Raw genomic sequence first — 14,899 nt, 5'->3', positions numbered from 1 at the left:
ATTTTCAGCATTCAATAATACTTTTTAATTATTGAAATTAGAGTGTTTAGATGCTGTTTTTCCTGGTGTTCTTATAAACCATGTTGCTAGTATAAATAGTACATTTACTATGTTCACAAAATCTTAAAGCTTTTCCCAAAATTTACTATAGAAATTAAGGTCAATATAAACACACATATCGAAGTCAATGTACATGTAGGGAAAAAGATATGTTTTTTCTAGGACATTTTTATTGAAGTATACATGTATCTCCTAAAGTTTACTTACAATTGTAGGGAAAAATACAGGTGAAAAAGAAAAACTGTTGAAACATGTAAGACGAAAATTCTCCTTGTCTATAGCTTTCTGATGCAGTTAATTTTGCACTAAAGTTTACATATAGTAATAGTGCTAAAATATTATTTAAAAATTAGATTGGCTAAGAATATAAACATTAAGGCTATTAAGAATAACCCATGACAAATTTTTAAATGGCACCTCATTTTTATTGGGGAGTATAACTTAAAAAAAAGTGAATCCTTTAAGTTAATTAAAATCATTTTACAGTTTACTTTGGAAGTATGGACTATCATTGTGACTGTATAATATGTATTTGTTAATGGCATAGAGAAATTATTTACTTGTGTATTTAGTTATTTATTTGGTACTGGAAATTAAACCCAGGAGTGTTTTATCACTGAATTACATTCCCAGCCCTTTTTATTTTTTATTTTGAGAAGGTTTCACTAAGTTACTTAGGGCCCCTCTTAGTTGCTAAAGCTGGCCTCAAACTTACGATCCTTCTGCCTCAGCCTCCTGAGTTGCTGGAGTTACTGGCACGTACCACCACACCAGGCTAGAAATAAAGATTTTTATCCTATTGATATTTATTTTGTGTATGTGGTTCTGGGGATTGAACATGCAAAGCAAATGTTCTACCATTGAGCTTCGTCCCTAACCCTTACTTCCTAGTATTTAAATCTTTGGGGTTTTTTTGTTTGTTTGTTTATGATTTGTTTTGAAAGTTCAGTTTGATTAGGATAAATATTTCTTATGGAAATGTTTATTTTTAGAGAACCCTTCTACCACTTGATTAATCTGAAGCAATAATAGTACTATAGAAATTTGAATTTGTAGGGAAATGTACTTTTATAAACCTTTATGATAGATATGAAAAATATAGCTCCTTCTGTTAGGAGATATAACAGGGTTATACTTGGGACACTGAGACACTCTACTATTTATAAAGGTGTTATTAATTTTGTTGCTAATTATTCCTTAAAAAACTAGCTAAGGTTTAGGAAAATAGAAAAATGTCTAGTTTTACTTTGTGTGCAAATGATTATAAGAAAAGCTCCTTGCCTACCAACTCTGTGGCTGGATATAAAAAAAAATCCATGGGTTAAAGTTATATTTGTTACATTTTTACATTAGTGTCAAATACCAAATGGAAGGTTTTATTTTTTAATTTTAACTCATCCATTTTTATATAGCTTTAATAATGAAAGCACTCCTTAAGATTTTTAGATGATTAAAATGTGGTACCTGATAAATTTCAACTGTCTCAATTCTGTTTCATGTTAAATGTGTTACAGGAATGAATCTGAAGTCTGCTGCAGTAAAACACTGAAGGCTTTAAAATGTTTTCTTGCATAAAACTCAAACTTTAAGTAGCTGCTTATGAGAATAGGGAAGGCAGGAAGCTAATGTCTGTCTCAAGATACAGGACAGCTGTTTGCTCATCAACCTCAACTGTGTGAGTAGAGAATTAAGCCTGTAACCATGTAACTGGGCATAGAACTTAATTTTTTAAAATCTGAAGTGCTTGAAGATATACTTAAGTCAGCATAAGACATTTTTATAGGTCCATTTTTTTTTCTGGTGGGCAGGATACTAAGGGTGGGGTGGATGGTAGATTTTTATTTGTAAATTATTTTTTGTGTAATATGCAACTAATGTAATTAGTGACCATGTGTCTTTTTCAAAATTATTCTAAGCATTGAAACCTGTGTTATCAATTTTAGCAGAAGATCATCATTCTTTGGATTGCTGTTTTTATCCTTTTTTTTTTTTTTTTTTAACCAGGGGCACTCTACCTCTACCACTTAGCTATCCCCAGCCCTTTTTATTTTTTATTTTTGAGACAGGGCCTTGCTAAGTTGCCTAGGCTGGGCTGTATCCTTCTGCTTCAGCCTCTTAAGTAGCAGGGATGGGTGTGTATAAGTATTCATGGATGATTTAAGCCTTTCCAAATGAGTATTTTGACCAGCCAACCATAAAGATATATTTTAGTAATATGAAGTTTGATGTTAATGCAGAAAATTGTTCCTGAAAATAATTTAATAATACAGTCAGAGAGAACATATACTTCAAAATAAAGGAACTCTTATTCCCTAAATGCAATTGAGAGTTTTTTAAACTTGACAATTTTTACTTTTAAAGGTACTTTAAATAATATAAATCCTTATTGAAGAAATAGAGGGAAAATTTTTTTTCTTTATTACTAAAAGCTATCATCTCAAGAATCCATTTGGGAAGGTGTCTGGGTTTCTCTCCTTTTTTTTTCTTCCTGGACTTTAGGAATGAGACTCTAAATTGAATTCCATTCCCCTTTAGAGCAGTGCATGGTCTATACGGATGAAATGATTTTAAAAAAAATGTTGTATTAAACAGAATGATGAGCATGTAAATAATAATTTACAAGATTTTGTTAACTGTTTAGTGAGGCAGGGAGTAGAAGGGATGTTATTTGCATGGTGCATTTACACTTAGGTGAAACTTATCTTTACTATCACAAACTTTTATCTTTAATATCACAAATGTGTCGACTGAAAGAAAATAAAAACAGATGCTCTTTAGAATCACTGAATGAGAAGACATTTAGATGCATATTAAGAATGTACATTAAATATTGATGTTTTATGAAAGTAGTCAAAGGGTATGTGGCAGCTGCATTGAAAAAGTCAAAGGTTTCTGTTTACCCCATCTTTGCCTCTCTGGATTGGTCAGTAGATACACAATACTATGTGAGTCTCCAGAGGTTATCTAGTTCCTAATCTTTCTGTAACCCTAAAAAAGAAATATTGTAATCTTCTTGTTTAATGATGGCAAGCCTCACTTTAATGAAGTTTTTTAAGGTCTGTAATATGAGATTTAACTCTCTGTTCACAGACATTTGGCATTTCACTTGTAAAGCCAAGTTTAATTTTGTGCTGCTGTTTTGCTTATAGTACTTACCAATATTCTTCCCTCTCTTTTTTAAATAGTGTCAAAAATAAATAAAATTCAAGGTGAAAGAAGCCTTTGGAACATATTCATGAAACTTTGATTTTAAAATGAGATTAGACAGGATATACAATGGAAAAGTGAAAAGCTTTTATAGCTTTGGGACATTTGGGAGAAAATTGTATGATAGTAAATTGGTACCAAATTTCCCTTTTCTCCTTTTATCTCTTTTGAGATGATTCCTGTGTTCTATATTACTCTTCTATCAAGGGTGTGGAGGAAAATGCTATGAAGGTAGTTAACTGGGATAGAAGTACATGTGAGAGTGTGTGAGCACTAATATGTAAAACTCTTCCACTTTGACCCCTGTTGTCCTGTCCTACCGGGTACCTTAACACATAACTTAGACTTCTCATTCCTGGGCCCATTTCTATGACAGAATTTTACCTGTTTTTATAAATGAATTTTAGCTTCTTTTTCTGTTGTTTCTGCAGGATGACTAAAATGGAGTTCCTAAGCTGTGGTAAAGCTCAGGACATGGTTAAGTCAGGCTGCCTGGTTTTGGACCCTAGGTGTTCCTTTTAACAGCCAGATGATATTGAGCAAATCATGTAAAACTTACTGTGCCTCAGTTTTCTCATCTGTAAAATAAATACAGTAATAATTTACTACCTGATAGGGTTGTTGTAAACTTGTAAGCATCAACACTTACAAACTATGATTAATATTGTTAAACCTATTTTCTTTTAAGAGGAGGAATACTAGATTGCATTTTATAAATCCTCGAAGCAACAGATTATAATTAAGGCTTCAGGATTAAGAATTTGGAAATCACAAAGTAGGGTATTTTCAATTAAAGCATCTTGAGAAACTTCCTCAGCACAGTAGAAATTTTACTCCTCTGCGCTCCTGTTCTCTATTTGATACATGCATTAGTCCTATTTCACATCCTCCCTAGCCATGGGTGGCTAAATGGCTACTGTGTTGGACACTAGATAAAGTATATATATTAAGCATGATGTTTCTGTTTGTCTGGAACATGAAAAATGGACTCTTGTATTGGCTCTAACTCAATAAAAGAAGAGAAAGGGAAGCAAAAGTACTTTCTTCAGGAATTTTGGAGAAAGTTAGGTCTATTTTCTCTGGGTTTTAATAAAGTGATTTTTAGGCAGTTTGTAAAATTCATTGTAATGTAGTTAAAGTTATTTTAAGTAAAGTATTATTAACAGATATATTGCATGTATTGATATCTGTCAGTGACTGCTTTTTGTATTAAAGTGAGCAGTCTGTGTGCTTTATGAAAATAAAAATTGTAATATTTAGATGTCAGAATTCTTCCTAATCTAGAAGTACCTTTGAAAGTTGGTCATGTTTTGTGTGATGTATTAGAATCTTTCTAGAAGGCTGAAATTTCAGTTAGAGGTCGTAATTGTAAGAGAATCTTACCTGTTTTGAATGATCCCATTAAGGGCTAAAAGTAGTCAATTTCACCATGATAATTCACTTTATGTTTAGAACTTTGTACATATTAAGGAAGTTACCAAGGGTAGAAACATGGTCTTAGGTTCTGGAAGAAATTGCTGTTTACTAGATTTTTTTTTTAATTTTTTTATTGATTATTTAAAGCATTACATAGCTCATGATATATCATCTTTCATACATTAGACTCAAATTGTGTTTTGAACTCCCATTTTCACCCCAAATATAGATTGTAGAATCACATCTGTTACATATTCACATTTTTACATAATGCCATATTAGTGTCTGTTGTATTCTGCTACCTTTCCTATCCCCTACTATCCCCCCTCCCCTCCCCTCCCCTCCCATCTTCCCTCTCTACCTCCCCTGCTGTTATTCAATTCTCTCCCTTTTTTTTCCCCTCCCCCTTGCCCCTCATAGCCTCTTATAATTTTATGTATCCTTGAAGGTCTCCTACCATTTCCATATGCTTTACTAGATTTTAATCAGGAACCAAACACATGGGAACAGAAATCCATTTTAACTGAAGAAAGAAAAAGGGGGAGTTATTAAAAAGAGTTATGTGTCTGGAATTCTGTCTTTTCCCTGCCCCAGTCCTTGATTGTAGGTTGCTTCATTGGGGCAGTTATTCACTAGGTCTAATTAACTTTTCTAGAGGGATTATCTCTGGTTCCAAAAGGACATCAAGAGCAAATAGGGTTGTTGTAAACTTGAGTAAGCATCAACACTTACAAACTTCTAATGGATTGTATTAGAAGGGAATGTTAGCAAGGAGGCAATGAATAATTTTAACTTCTTAAGTTGTTAAAAAGAGGGGTGTGTGTGTGTGTGTGTGTGTGTGTGTGTGAGAGAGAATGAGAATGAGAATATGACCACTCTCCTATAGACTTGGTAAGGGCTTAGTTATAATAATGATGAATTGACATTTTCAATGAGTGCTTACTAATATATATAATTGTGTAGTATCCTGATCCTATTTTTTAATTTAGGGGAAAAGTTTGAAGAATTTAGTGAGATAAATTAGTGATCTTTGGGTACTCAAAGAGTATCTCAATTCAGAAGTGGGGTGGCTGTTTTAGTCACTGACCTAGTGACCTTGTTGTATTCTAAAAGGTTCATGAAAATATATGGACTCTACTTTAAGACTGGCTTACTGTTAATTGTTACTGGTGTGCTCTTTCTTTGGGGATTTCAGGGGTTGGGGGGATTGGTGATTGAACTCAGGAACACTTGACCACTGAGCCAAATCCCCAGCCCTGTTTTGTATTTTATTTATAGACAGGGTCTCACTGAGTTGCTTAACACCTTGCCATTGCTAAGGCTGGCTTTGAACTCAATCCTCCTGTCTCCTGAGCCACTGGGATTATAGGTGTGCACCACTGCACCTGGCATGGATTTGCTCTTAATCAAGGACTTAAAATAGAGTTTGAATTTTGAACTTGTTTCAAATTAAATCTCTTATGGAAAGCTGGTTTGTGAAAATACTAAAAACGAATGTATTATTTGAAGCAGAGGTTTGTGGCCCAGTTTACCCAGTTCCCCCCCCCCCTTTATGAAGGATTGCCTAAATGACGTATGTAAGTGTGTGCATATCCTTAGATGCTTTAAGATTTTATTTGTAAGCCTTGCTCCTTGTAAAGTGTTACCTGAAGTTGGCCATGATACTGTTGGTTTATATGGAAAAGTGGTACCAGAAACAACACTAGAAATTCATATTTTACCTTACAGATATTGTAGACCATATCCATATTGTATTCTACCAATGAACTCTTAGGTGAAGTGTTGTTCTGCTACTTAGGTCAAGATTTAATTGTATTCCTCCTAAATAATTGATTTTGTTGTTCTTAGAATATTGTGCCTTCTAACCAGTCATATCTGTCTTTGTGTTAGATGCTAAGAAGAATAACGTCAGCTGAATAGCTTCTAATTATCAAATAGACCCCTATGGGCATATTACATTTTGCTTATTGACAATATTTCTAATATCTTTTTTACCATTTTCCCTTGGATTGACCATTTTTACTGACTTTTGATGTTGTCATGCAGCATGCATTTTAAAGTCACTTTGAATTCTTTGCAGAACAATATGAGGTATATAAAAATGATAGTATGTGTAGAGGCACTTGTTGAGCTCTTCTTGTTTAGGTGATGGGATTTCCTCTTGTCTGCAGGTTAAAATGTAGAATCCTTATCATGGATACTAAACTTTCATGATGTGGCTTTATTCCGTTTCTAGGATCATTTCTTAACCATACTATATTCCAAGCACACAGAATTCTCCTCAGATAGACTATATTTACATGTCACCTAACGATTGGGATATGTTCTGAGAAATGAGTTTTTGGACACTTTCACTATTCAGCACGAGCAAAATATACTCACACAAACTAAGATGGCTAAGACTTCAACAGGTGATAAAATTTTATGCAACCACCCGTTATACTTGGAGTTGGTCATTGACCAAAAATCATTATATAGTGTATAGCTGTACTTGCTTTCATCCTTTTACAATTATAAATGCTGAGTATGAGCATTTAGAAAAATTTTTGCTGGCAGTTGTTCAGAGTAATTGATGTATCATTTTATAAACTTTTGAGAAGAGGATGTTAGTAATCATTCCCTCATACTTCATCAAGAAAGTGGTATGATCTCAGATGAAAGTGAGACATTTTCAGAAAACTCCTAATAAGTGATATCTATCTTTGTGGCAAAGAGGCTTTTTATGTACCTGCCCTTGATGAGCAATGGGTAAATAAGGAATCTTGGATTTATGATTGCAACTATTAGTAAATTCTTGACAGTTTGCTACTTTCTCTCTAATTATAAACTGCATATGTTTGACTTTTCAGCCACCTAAATCTGTACTAAGCTTCTTATTGCTATTTGTCATAATGTGTTTTCTGCCAATACTGCCCCCACTTGATCTTACTCAAATTCCTATGAATTAGAAAAGGCAGGTATCACACTTATCTTCATATGAGAAACTTAAGGCTGACCATTTATTTATAGTAAGTGATAGAATTGAAACCAACTTTTAGTCCTTTATTTTTTTCACTGTGCCATATATCAAGATGACCCTATGTGTATGAAAGTTGTTTTGTAATGACTTACAGTTATGCCTCTTTTCAAGATGTTTATTATCCATTTCCCAAAGTATTATATTTTAACTAATAAAAGAGAAGTCAAGTTCTGGAATATCTTGCAGTCATTTTGAAGTCCTTTCAAAAATATTGCTATGAAGTTAGAGTGCTGTATTTCAAACTTTGTAATTTGGTGTTTCTTAGTTAGCAGTTTAGCATTTTGTATTTTTGTGATTTGTAATTTTGGAATTACATAGATACCCGTACAGGTACATGAAATCAGACATTAATATTTCTGTTCTAGTACCTACATTGATCCTTTTTTTGAGCTAAGGATTGAATCAAGAGCCTGGCACATGCTGAGCACGCATACACTCTACCACTGTGCTACATTCCCAGGCCCCTACATTGATCCTAGAGAGCAGAACCATGTGTCATAAACTTCTTTTATAGTGCCTTGCAGAACAGTAGACATCACAAAGAAGTCTATTGAGATATCCTTGAACAAAGAGCTCTGTATTAAAAGACAGTGAAACTGGCTTACAGCCATGGAATTTTGTTATGTTTTTCCTGATATTTCTAACCAAACTAATTTTGAAATCTTTCGTTTATTCGCCCAGTGTTTGAGTACCTTCTACATGCCTGGCACTGATCATAGAGGAGGAATTGCCAAAACCTGTGGTCTGCTAACCAAATCTTTTCAGTTACATTTTATTGTAGATAGAAGTTTTATTGGAACACAGCTACATCCATTTCTCCACAATTGTCTGACTTCTTTTTCACTACCAAGGTGGATTTGAGCAATTGTAACAGAGCCAGTTTGGCCCACAAAATCTAAAATACTTACTGTTTGGTGCTTTAGAAAAGGAAAAATTTACAGACCTAATCTAGAATGCTGCAGTTACAACTCTTTCAAACTAGATAATTGTTTTTTGTGTTAAATTCGGTGTTTTTGTTTTATATTACAGTCTCTCTGGCCTTAACAGACTTCTTATTTATTCATTAGTCATATTTCAATTCACAAAAGATGACATTTATTATTATAAGTAACTGATAGTTGTTTACTTCTCAATTTGTATAGATATTTATTTCTCTAAAATGGGAGAATGATTTAGTAGCTATGAGCCTAGAATCTGTACAAAAGTAGACTTCAATTTGTGGTACATAGATGGGAAACTAGAATGAGGAAGGATTTTTTTTTTTACTCTGGGGTACCAAGATCCCAGAGTAGATCAAAGAGGTAAAGCAGAGTGTTATCTGTATCAGGATTTAATAAAATTAATAATTTTGTTTCATCAAGAATATGCCTGTATGAAACTTTCTGTGAGGGTATGGTAATAAAGAATATAATGACTACTAGTATAGTTTAGTGCTCTGCCTTCATCCATGCTAAGGTTCCAACTCTTTTTTTTTTACCCTCTTGTTTTAGCATAAATACCAACAAAATGAAAAAGATAAAGTTCTTGCTATTATGAAAAACACTTTGACCTCCTGGATCTCTGAAAGGATCTTAAGAATCCCTGGGGGGTCCAGAGAGACCTCTGGAGTTGACTTAGAGGGTATACTCCAGCCAGACTGCTCCTGTTAAATCCCAGCTCTATCATTTACTAGCTGAATGACCTTGAACAGTTTCCTCAACTACTCAGCCTCAGTTTTCTTGTTTTTGAAATAAAGATGGTGATAATATTAACATCATAGGATTATTATGAAGAAACTGATATTTATAAAGTGCTTTTAGAATAGGGCTTGGTACACAAGGCACTATGTAAATAGTGTGTTTTATTGTTACGTGTTGGGGATTGAACTGAGCCTCCTGTATCCTAGGCAAGCACTTTGCCACTGAGCCACATTCCCAGCCCTGTAAATAAGTTAAGCCAATTATTTCTGTTGAAAGTTTTTACTGAATTTCAAGGGAGCAAGAAGAGATTTAAATTTGGAGAATGACAGTATTAAACTAAAAAATCTTGAGAGAGAATCATTTACAAATGTTGGAAACCAAGTAGGAGATTTGCCTTAAAGGGTAGAAGAGAGATTCCTTAGAATGGTTAGGTCAAGGAGGTGAAGCATTGTTGAACGGCTGCATGAAAGCCATGGTTATGTGGCTTACAAGCTTTAAGGTCAAAGAAGAAGAAATTAAAGAGAAGGTTATGTGTATAGATCTTATGTATTACAGATCTTATTTTATGTTGAGTTGAGTTCTATTTGGTGTTTTTGAGAAGAAATTTTAATGAATGTCCATGGATATGGAAGCCAGTGGGAAATTTTGAGTGGGTTTCCGTCCTTTTTTTGCAAAAGATATTAAGTAGCCTTGTGTAGGTAAAAACTATGTCTTATTCTTCAAGGTAAGCAGTACAGAACCAAGGGCAGTTTTGAGAACATAAAATTGACTTACAACTTAAATTTCACTCATAAAATTACTCTTTGAGGGCTGGGGACATAGTTCAGTTGGTAGAGTGCTTACCTCGAATGCACAAGGCCCTGGGTTTAATCCCCAGCACCACAAAAAAAAAAAAAAAAAAAAAAATTACTGTTTGGTATGTGCTAAATTAGGCAGATTGCTAAATGAACCCATTTCTAAATGAATTCAATTGAAAAAAATGCTCAAAAGCTTAGAGCATGAGGATAGGCATCTTTGTCCAGTGTACAAACTGTGTAACCATATGTTATTCCAACAGATCCTACTAGCAGGGTCTACTCTCTTAATAGCAAATTCAGTTTCTTTAATTTTATTTTTGTGGTACTGGGGATCAAACTCAGAGGCACTTTACCAATGAGCTATATCCCTAGCCCTTTTCATTTTTTTTGTTTTGAGACAGGGTCACACTTAAGTTGCCAAGGATGGCCTCAAACTTGTGATCCTCCTGCCTCAGCCTCCCAAGTAGCCAGGATTAAAGGTAAATGCACTACCATGCCCAGCCAAATTCCATTTCTTTAAAATGATTCTTTTTAGTTTCTTGCCTGTTAGCGGCAGTGTGCTGGCAAGGTGACAGAGCAGTTTCAGTCATGCATTCAACAAATATTAAGTGCCTGACATTTGCCAAGCCTTATTTTAAGCACCAGTGAACAAAATTGTCAAAAACCCCTTTCATTATGAAGGTAATGTTTTAGAGGGAAGACAGAATAAGTTTAATAGTAAATTAAGATAAAGGCATTAAAGAATAGTAATACTGAGAAGGTTTATAAAGTACAGTGGGGGTAATTTTAAATAGGGTATTGAGAGAAGGTCTACCTGAAAAGGTGATGAGCAAAGACTTAAGGGGAATGGAGAGAGTTTAGTCATAAAAATTTTGGAGAATAGAAGGAATCAAGTACAAATGTCTTGAGATAGGAACATACTTGGCATGTGTTTAATAGAGACAACTAGAAGGGGGAGGGGTGCTGCAGATTGTGAGGATCCCTTTAGTCATGGTTAAGAGTTGCTTTTACCCTATGTGAGTTAGGAAACCATTGGAGGATTTTGAATAAGAAACCATTGTGATTTGGTTTATATTTTACTCCAAATCACTGGCTGCTCCATTGAAAATAGACTATTGGAAGGCAAGCACAGAAGCAGAGACATATACCAGTAACTATATTAGTCATCACTTGCTGCATAACAGATTAGTGCCTGGAAGCAACTAAGTTTAAAACAACAAACATTTTGTTAAATGTTTTTAAAGATGCTTAATCTCTTCCTTTCCTCTTCTTTTATCTTTCTTCCTTCCTCCTCTTCTTTTCCCTGATTAAATTCAATAGAAATCTAAATTAACATATGAAGTTGTTTTTTTAAGTAAAATTTAGTAAGCTAGTGGGGTGTGGTGGTACCTGCCTATAATCCCAGTGATTCCAGACATTCAGAAGACGGAGGCAAAAGGATCGCAGAGTTTGAGTCTGGGCAACTTAACAAGACACTTTTCTCAAAATAAAAAGGGCTGGATGTGGCTCTGTGGTAGAGCACCACTGGGTTGAATCCCTGTTACAGCCTGCCCGTCCTCCCCACCCCCCTTGCTCCCAAGATGAACTTAATCTAAAATTTGTGTGGAAGTACAAAGAGCCAAGAATAAGAATAACCAATGAAATCATGAGTAAGAACAATACCAGATATCTGAATCTTGTACTAGATATCCTTAGCAGACAGTTTGATTTTTAGTAATTAATTCTAATATTCCTAAGGATATTTTTAAAACTCTAGTAATTTAAAACAGGATAGACAAATTGATCAGTTAAACAAAACTGAGAACCAAGAAAAAGAGCCATTCGTGTGTGATACCTGGGGATGGAAAAAGATGAGAATGGGTTGTAATAGGAAAAGAGTGATCTTTTCAGTAAATATTTTTTGGTCAATTACATATCCTATGGGGAAAACAGTGAATCTTAAACACCTGTTTCGTTTCATACCAAAAAAAAAACCTGATAGATTATGTATCTAAATATGAAAGATAAAATTAAAAAATTGAGAAGAAAATATAGAATGTCTTTATGACCTTGGAGTAGGCAAACGTTTATTTAAAATAACATCTAAAAGCACCATTAAAAAAAAAAAAAACATTTGTTAACAAAATCTAAATTAGATTACTTTAACCTAAGACACCAGAAGTGGAAGACATAAGGAGCAGAAGGGAAACAATACAACAAAAAACTTGCATAATTTTTTTTTTTTTTTTTTTTTTTTTTGGTGCTGGGGATAGAACCCAGGGCCTCATGCATTCCAGGCAAGTATTCTACCACTGGGCCACATCCCTAGCCCAGAAAACTTCAGGCACTTAACAAAAGAGGATACAGGTGACACCAAAATGGCTCATAAATATATAAAAATGTGCTTAGTTGTATTAGACTTAATGGCAGGGAATATCAGTAAGACTACATTGATATATCACTGTTTAGCCACAAGAATATTTAAAAATAAAAAGGCAGATATGTTCATTTCTTAGGGCTCTTGTAACATTAATATAAACTGGATGGCTAATTCAAAGAAATGTCTCTCTTGATTCTGGAGCCTAGAAGTCAGTATCAAGTGTTACTATGTGTCTATCTTAAACCACTCCCTCTTCTTTGGCTCTTTATTCAAAGGATACATATAATTCCACTTAGAGCTCACCTGGATAATACAGATAAATCCTCTTCTCCAAATTCTAAATGGCATCTTTTGCTTTATGAAGAAGTACTTACAGGTTCTAGGAGTTAGGACATGGACATGTCTTTAAGGCCACCATTCAGCCCAAAATAGCAGATAATGCTAAATATTGGTGAGATGTGGAAGAACCGGAATGCTTATACGTTGCTAGGAGAGTACAAATTTGTGTAACCACTTTGGAATGAATGAATAATATCCATATAGTGTATGACCCAGTGTTTTTACTGCTAGATGTGTACCGAACCAAATTGTGTATTTTTTTCAGCCAGAAGATACATAAAATAACATTCACAATTGAAATATGAACTAGAAATTTCCAAACTTCCCATTAGCACTAGAATAGATTGTGGTTTCTTTGTACAGTAGAATGTGCTGTATACCAATAAGAATGAATAAATTACTATTAGAAAAAACAGAATGGTTGAATCTCATGAATAATTTGAGAGAAGTCAGACACAAAATGTGTATATGTGGTATCTGCCAATAGGAAAGTGAAATTGGTACTTACTGGAATTAACTTTAGGGTTTCTTATTATGTGACCTAATATGTTGGAAATGATGCATTAATTATTTGCTAGGAAAGAATATGTAGTATCCCCATAGATATTGTCCTCATGTTAGCCAGACTCGCGCCTTTTTGTCTTTCAGCCCAAGCAACAGCAGGAAAGAAAATCTGACATAGGGAACTGGGGACTGCTATACAGAGAGAACTACAAAGCATCCTCAGTACAGTAAGAATCCTAATCCAAAGTCCCTATTCTTGTAACAGAGTGAGTAGCATTTCTCCCACGTGTTTTATATCAAGATGTATTTTGTTATCTATTTACTTTATGAACTTTCCTAGATTTTTTGTTATCTCTGAAAACAAACTATTATATGGGCAATATGTGTATGTTCTTGGTGCCCCCTTTACCCCAAACATAAAAATTATAGAAGGATGTACCATAAATTGCTCCCTTTGGGATCTCCATTTGCTACAATTACAGAGAATTATCCAATTTAAGTGGTTAATTTTCTGTGATTAAATAAATGCAGAGGGTAGGAGAGGCTTTTCTTACCTCTTCCAGTAGTGATTCAGATTTTATTTTTCAATAACAATTTTTAAAAAATTTATTATGTGCTGACCATCAAAACATGACTGAGCTAGATTTAATCCAAGTTGGCCAGTTCACAGTTTCTCTGGACTAATTCATCATTGTAAATTATGTTTCCTGCAGGAGAAGAAAGCAATGAAATGAAAAAAATATGCATGTCAGGGCTGGGGTTGTGGCTCAGCAGTAGAGCACTTGCCTAGCACATGCAAGGCCCTGGGTTTGATCCTTAGCACCACATAATAATAAATAAAACAAAGGTATTGCGTCCAACTACAACTGAAAAATAATTTTTAAAAAATGCATTTTATAATTGCCTTAGGCTATTAGTCATTCTTACTGAATAGCTGTTTCAGTATAGAAGTTACGAGTACTGCAGAGTAAAAACGGTTTTTCATGATGTTTTCCTCTCCTTTTCAATGGAAACTAATCATTTTTTGCTTAACATGAAAACTTTTAACAATAATGAAGTATGATTAGTAAAATATTTTGTAGGATTCATGTTAGGCATAAATGGGATTTGAAGAATAGACCTAACAGTTTAGCTGGGAAATGAGTTGTATACTTAGTGAATTATACTGAGTACCCCAAGCGGTGGTTCAGGCAAGTTCTTTAGGAAGATAGAGCTGATTTCCTGAAATAGGATTGTTATAGGCAGAGAGCAAAATGGACAGCATTTACTAAGAAAGGAGCCATATGAGTTAAAAACTTGTTTCTTTTTTGGGGCCTGGGGTGTGGGTACTGGGGATTGAACTCAGGGGCACTTGACCATTGAGCCACATCCCCAGTCCTATTTTGTATTTTATTTAGAGACAGGGTCTCACTGAATTGCTTAACGCCTCGCTGTTGCTGAGGCTGGCTTTGAACTCGCAATCAATCCTCCTGCCTCAGCCTCACGAGCAGTTGCATGCACCACTGCACCTGGGTAAAAA

The 14,899-nt window shown here is 34.4% G+C and overlaps 1 protein-coding gene across 31 annotated transcripts in view; it reads left to right on the top strand.

Moving 5' to 3' along the window:
- Positions 1-14,899, top strand: part of ZFAND6 (zinc finger AN1-type containing 6) — a 74,970-nt gene that overhangs the window by 36,139 nt on the left and 23,932 nt on the right. For 6 of the 31 annotated variants that reach the window (XM_081291666.1, XM_081291691.1, XM_081291668.1 and 3 more), the window contains 3 exons: positions 1,575-1,735; positions 10,580-10,657; positions 13,525-13,646. The exons of 5 other annotated variants lie outside the window; for them this stretch is intronic. The gene's annotated coding sequence lies outside the window, so the exon portion shown is untranslated. Of the gene's footprint in view, positions 1-1,574; positions 1,736-10,579; positions 10,658-13,524; positions 13,647-14,093; positions 14,228-14,899 lie in introns of all 31 variants that reach the window. 20 more of the 31 variants (XM_081291681.1, XM_081291683.1, XM_081291685.1 and 17 more) reach the window with 12 other exon arrangements.

Source organism: Spermophilus citellus (assembly GCF_964194105.1).
Source record: "Spermophilus citellus genome assembly, chromosome: 4".
Lineage (NCBI taxonomy): Eukaryota > Metazoa > Chordata > Mammalia > Rodentia > Sciuridae > Spermophilus > Spermophilus citellus.
The sequence above is the reverse complement of the archived record's forward strand: the minus strand, read 5'-3'. Positions and strand labels throughout refer to the sequence as shown.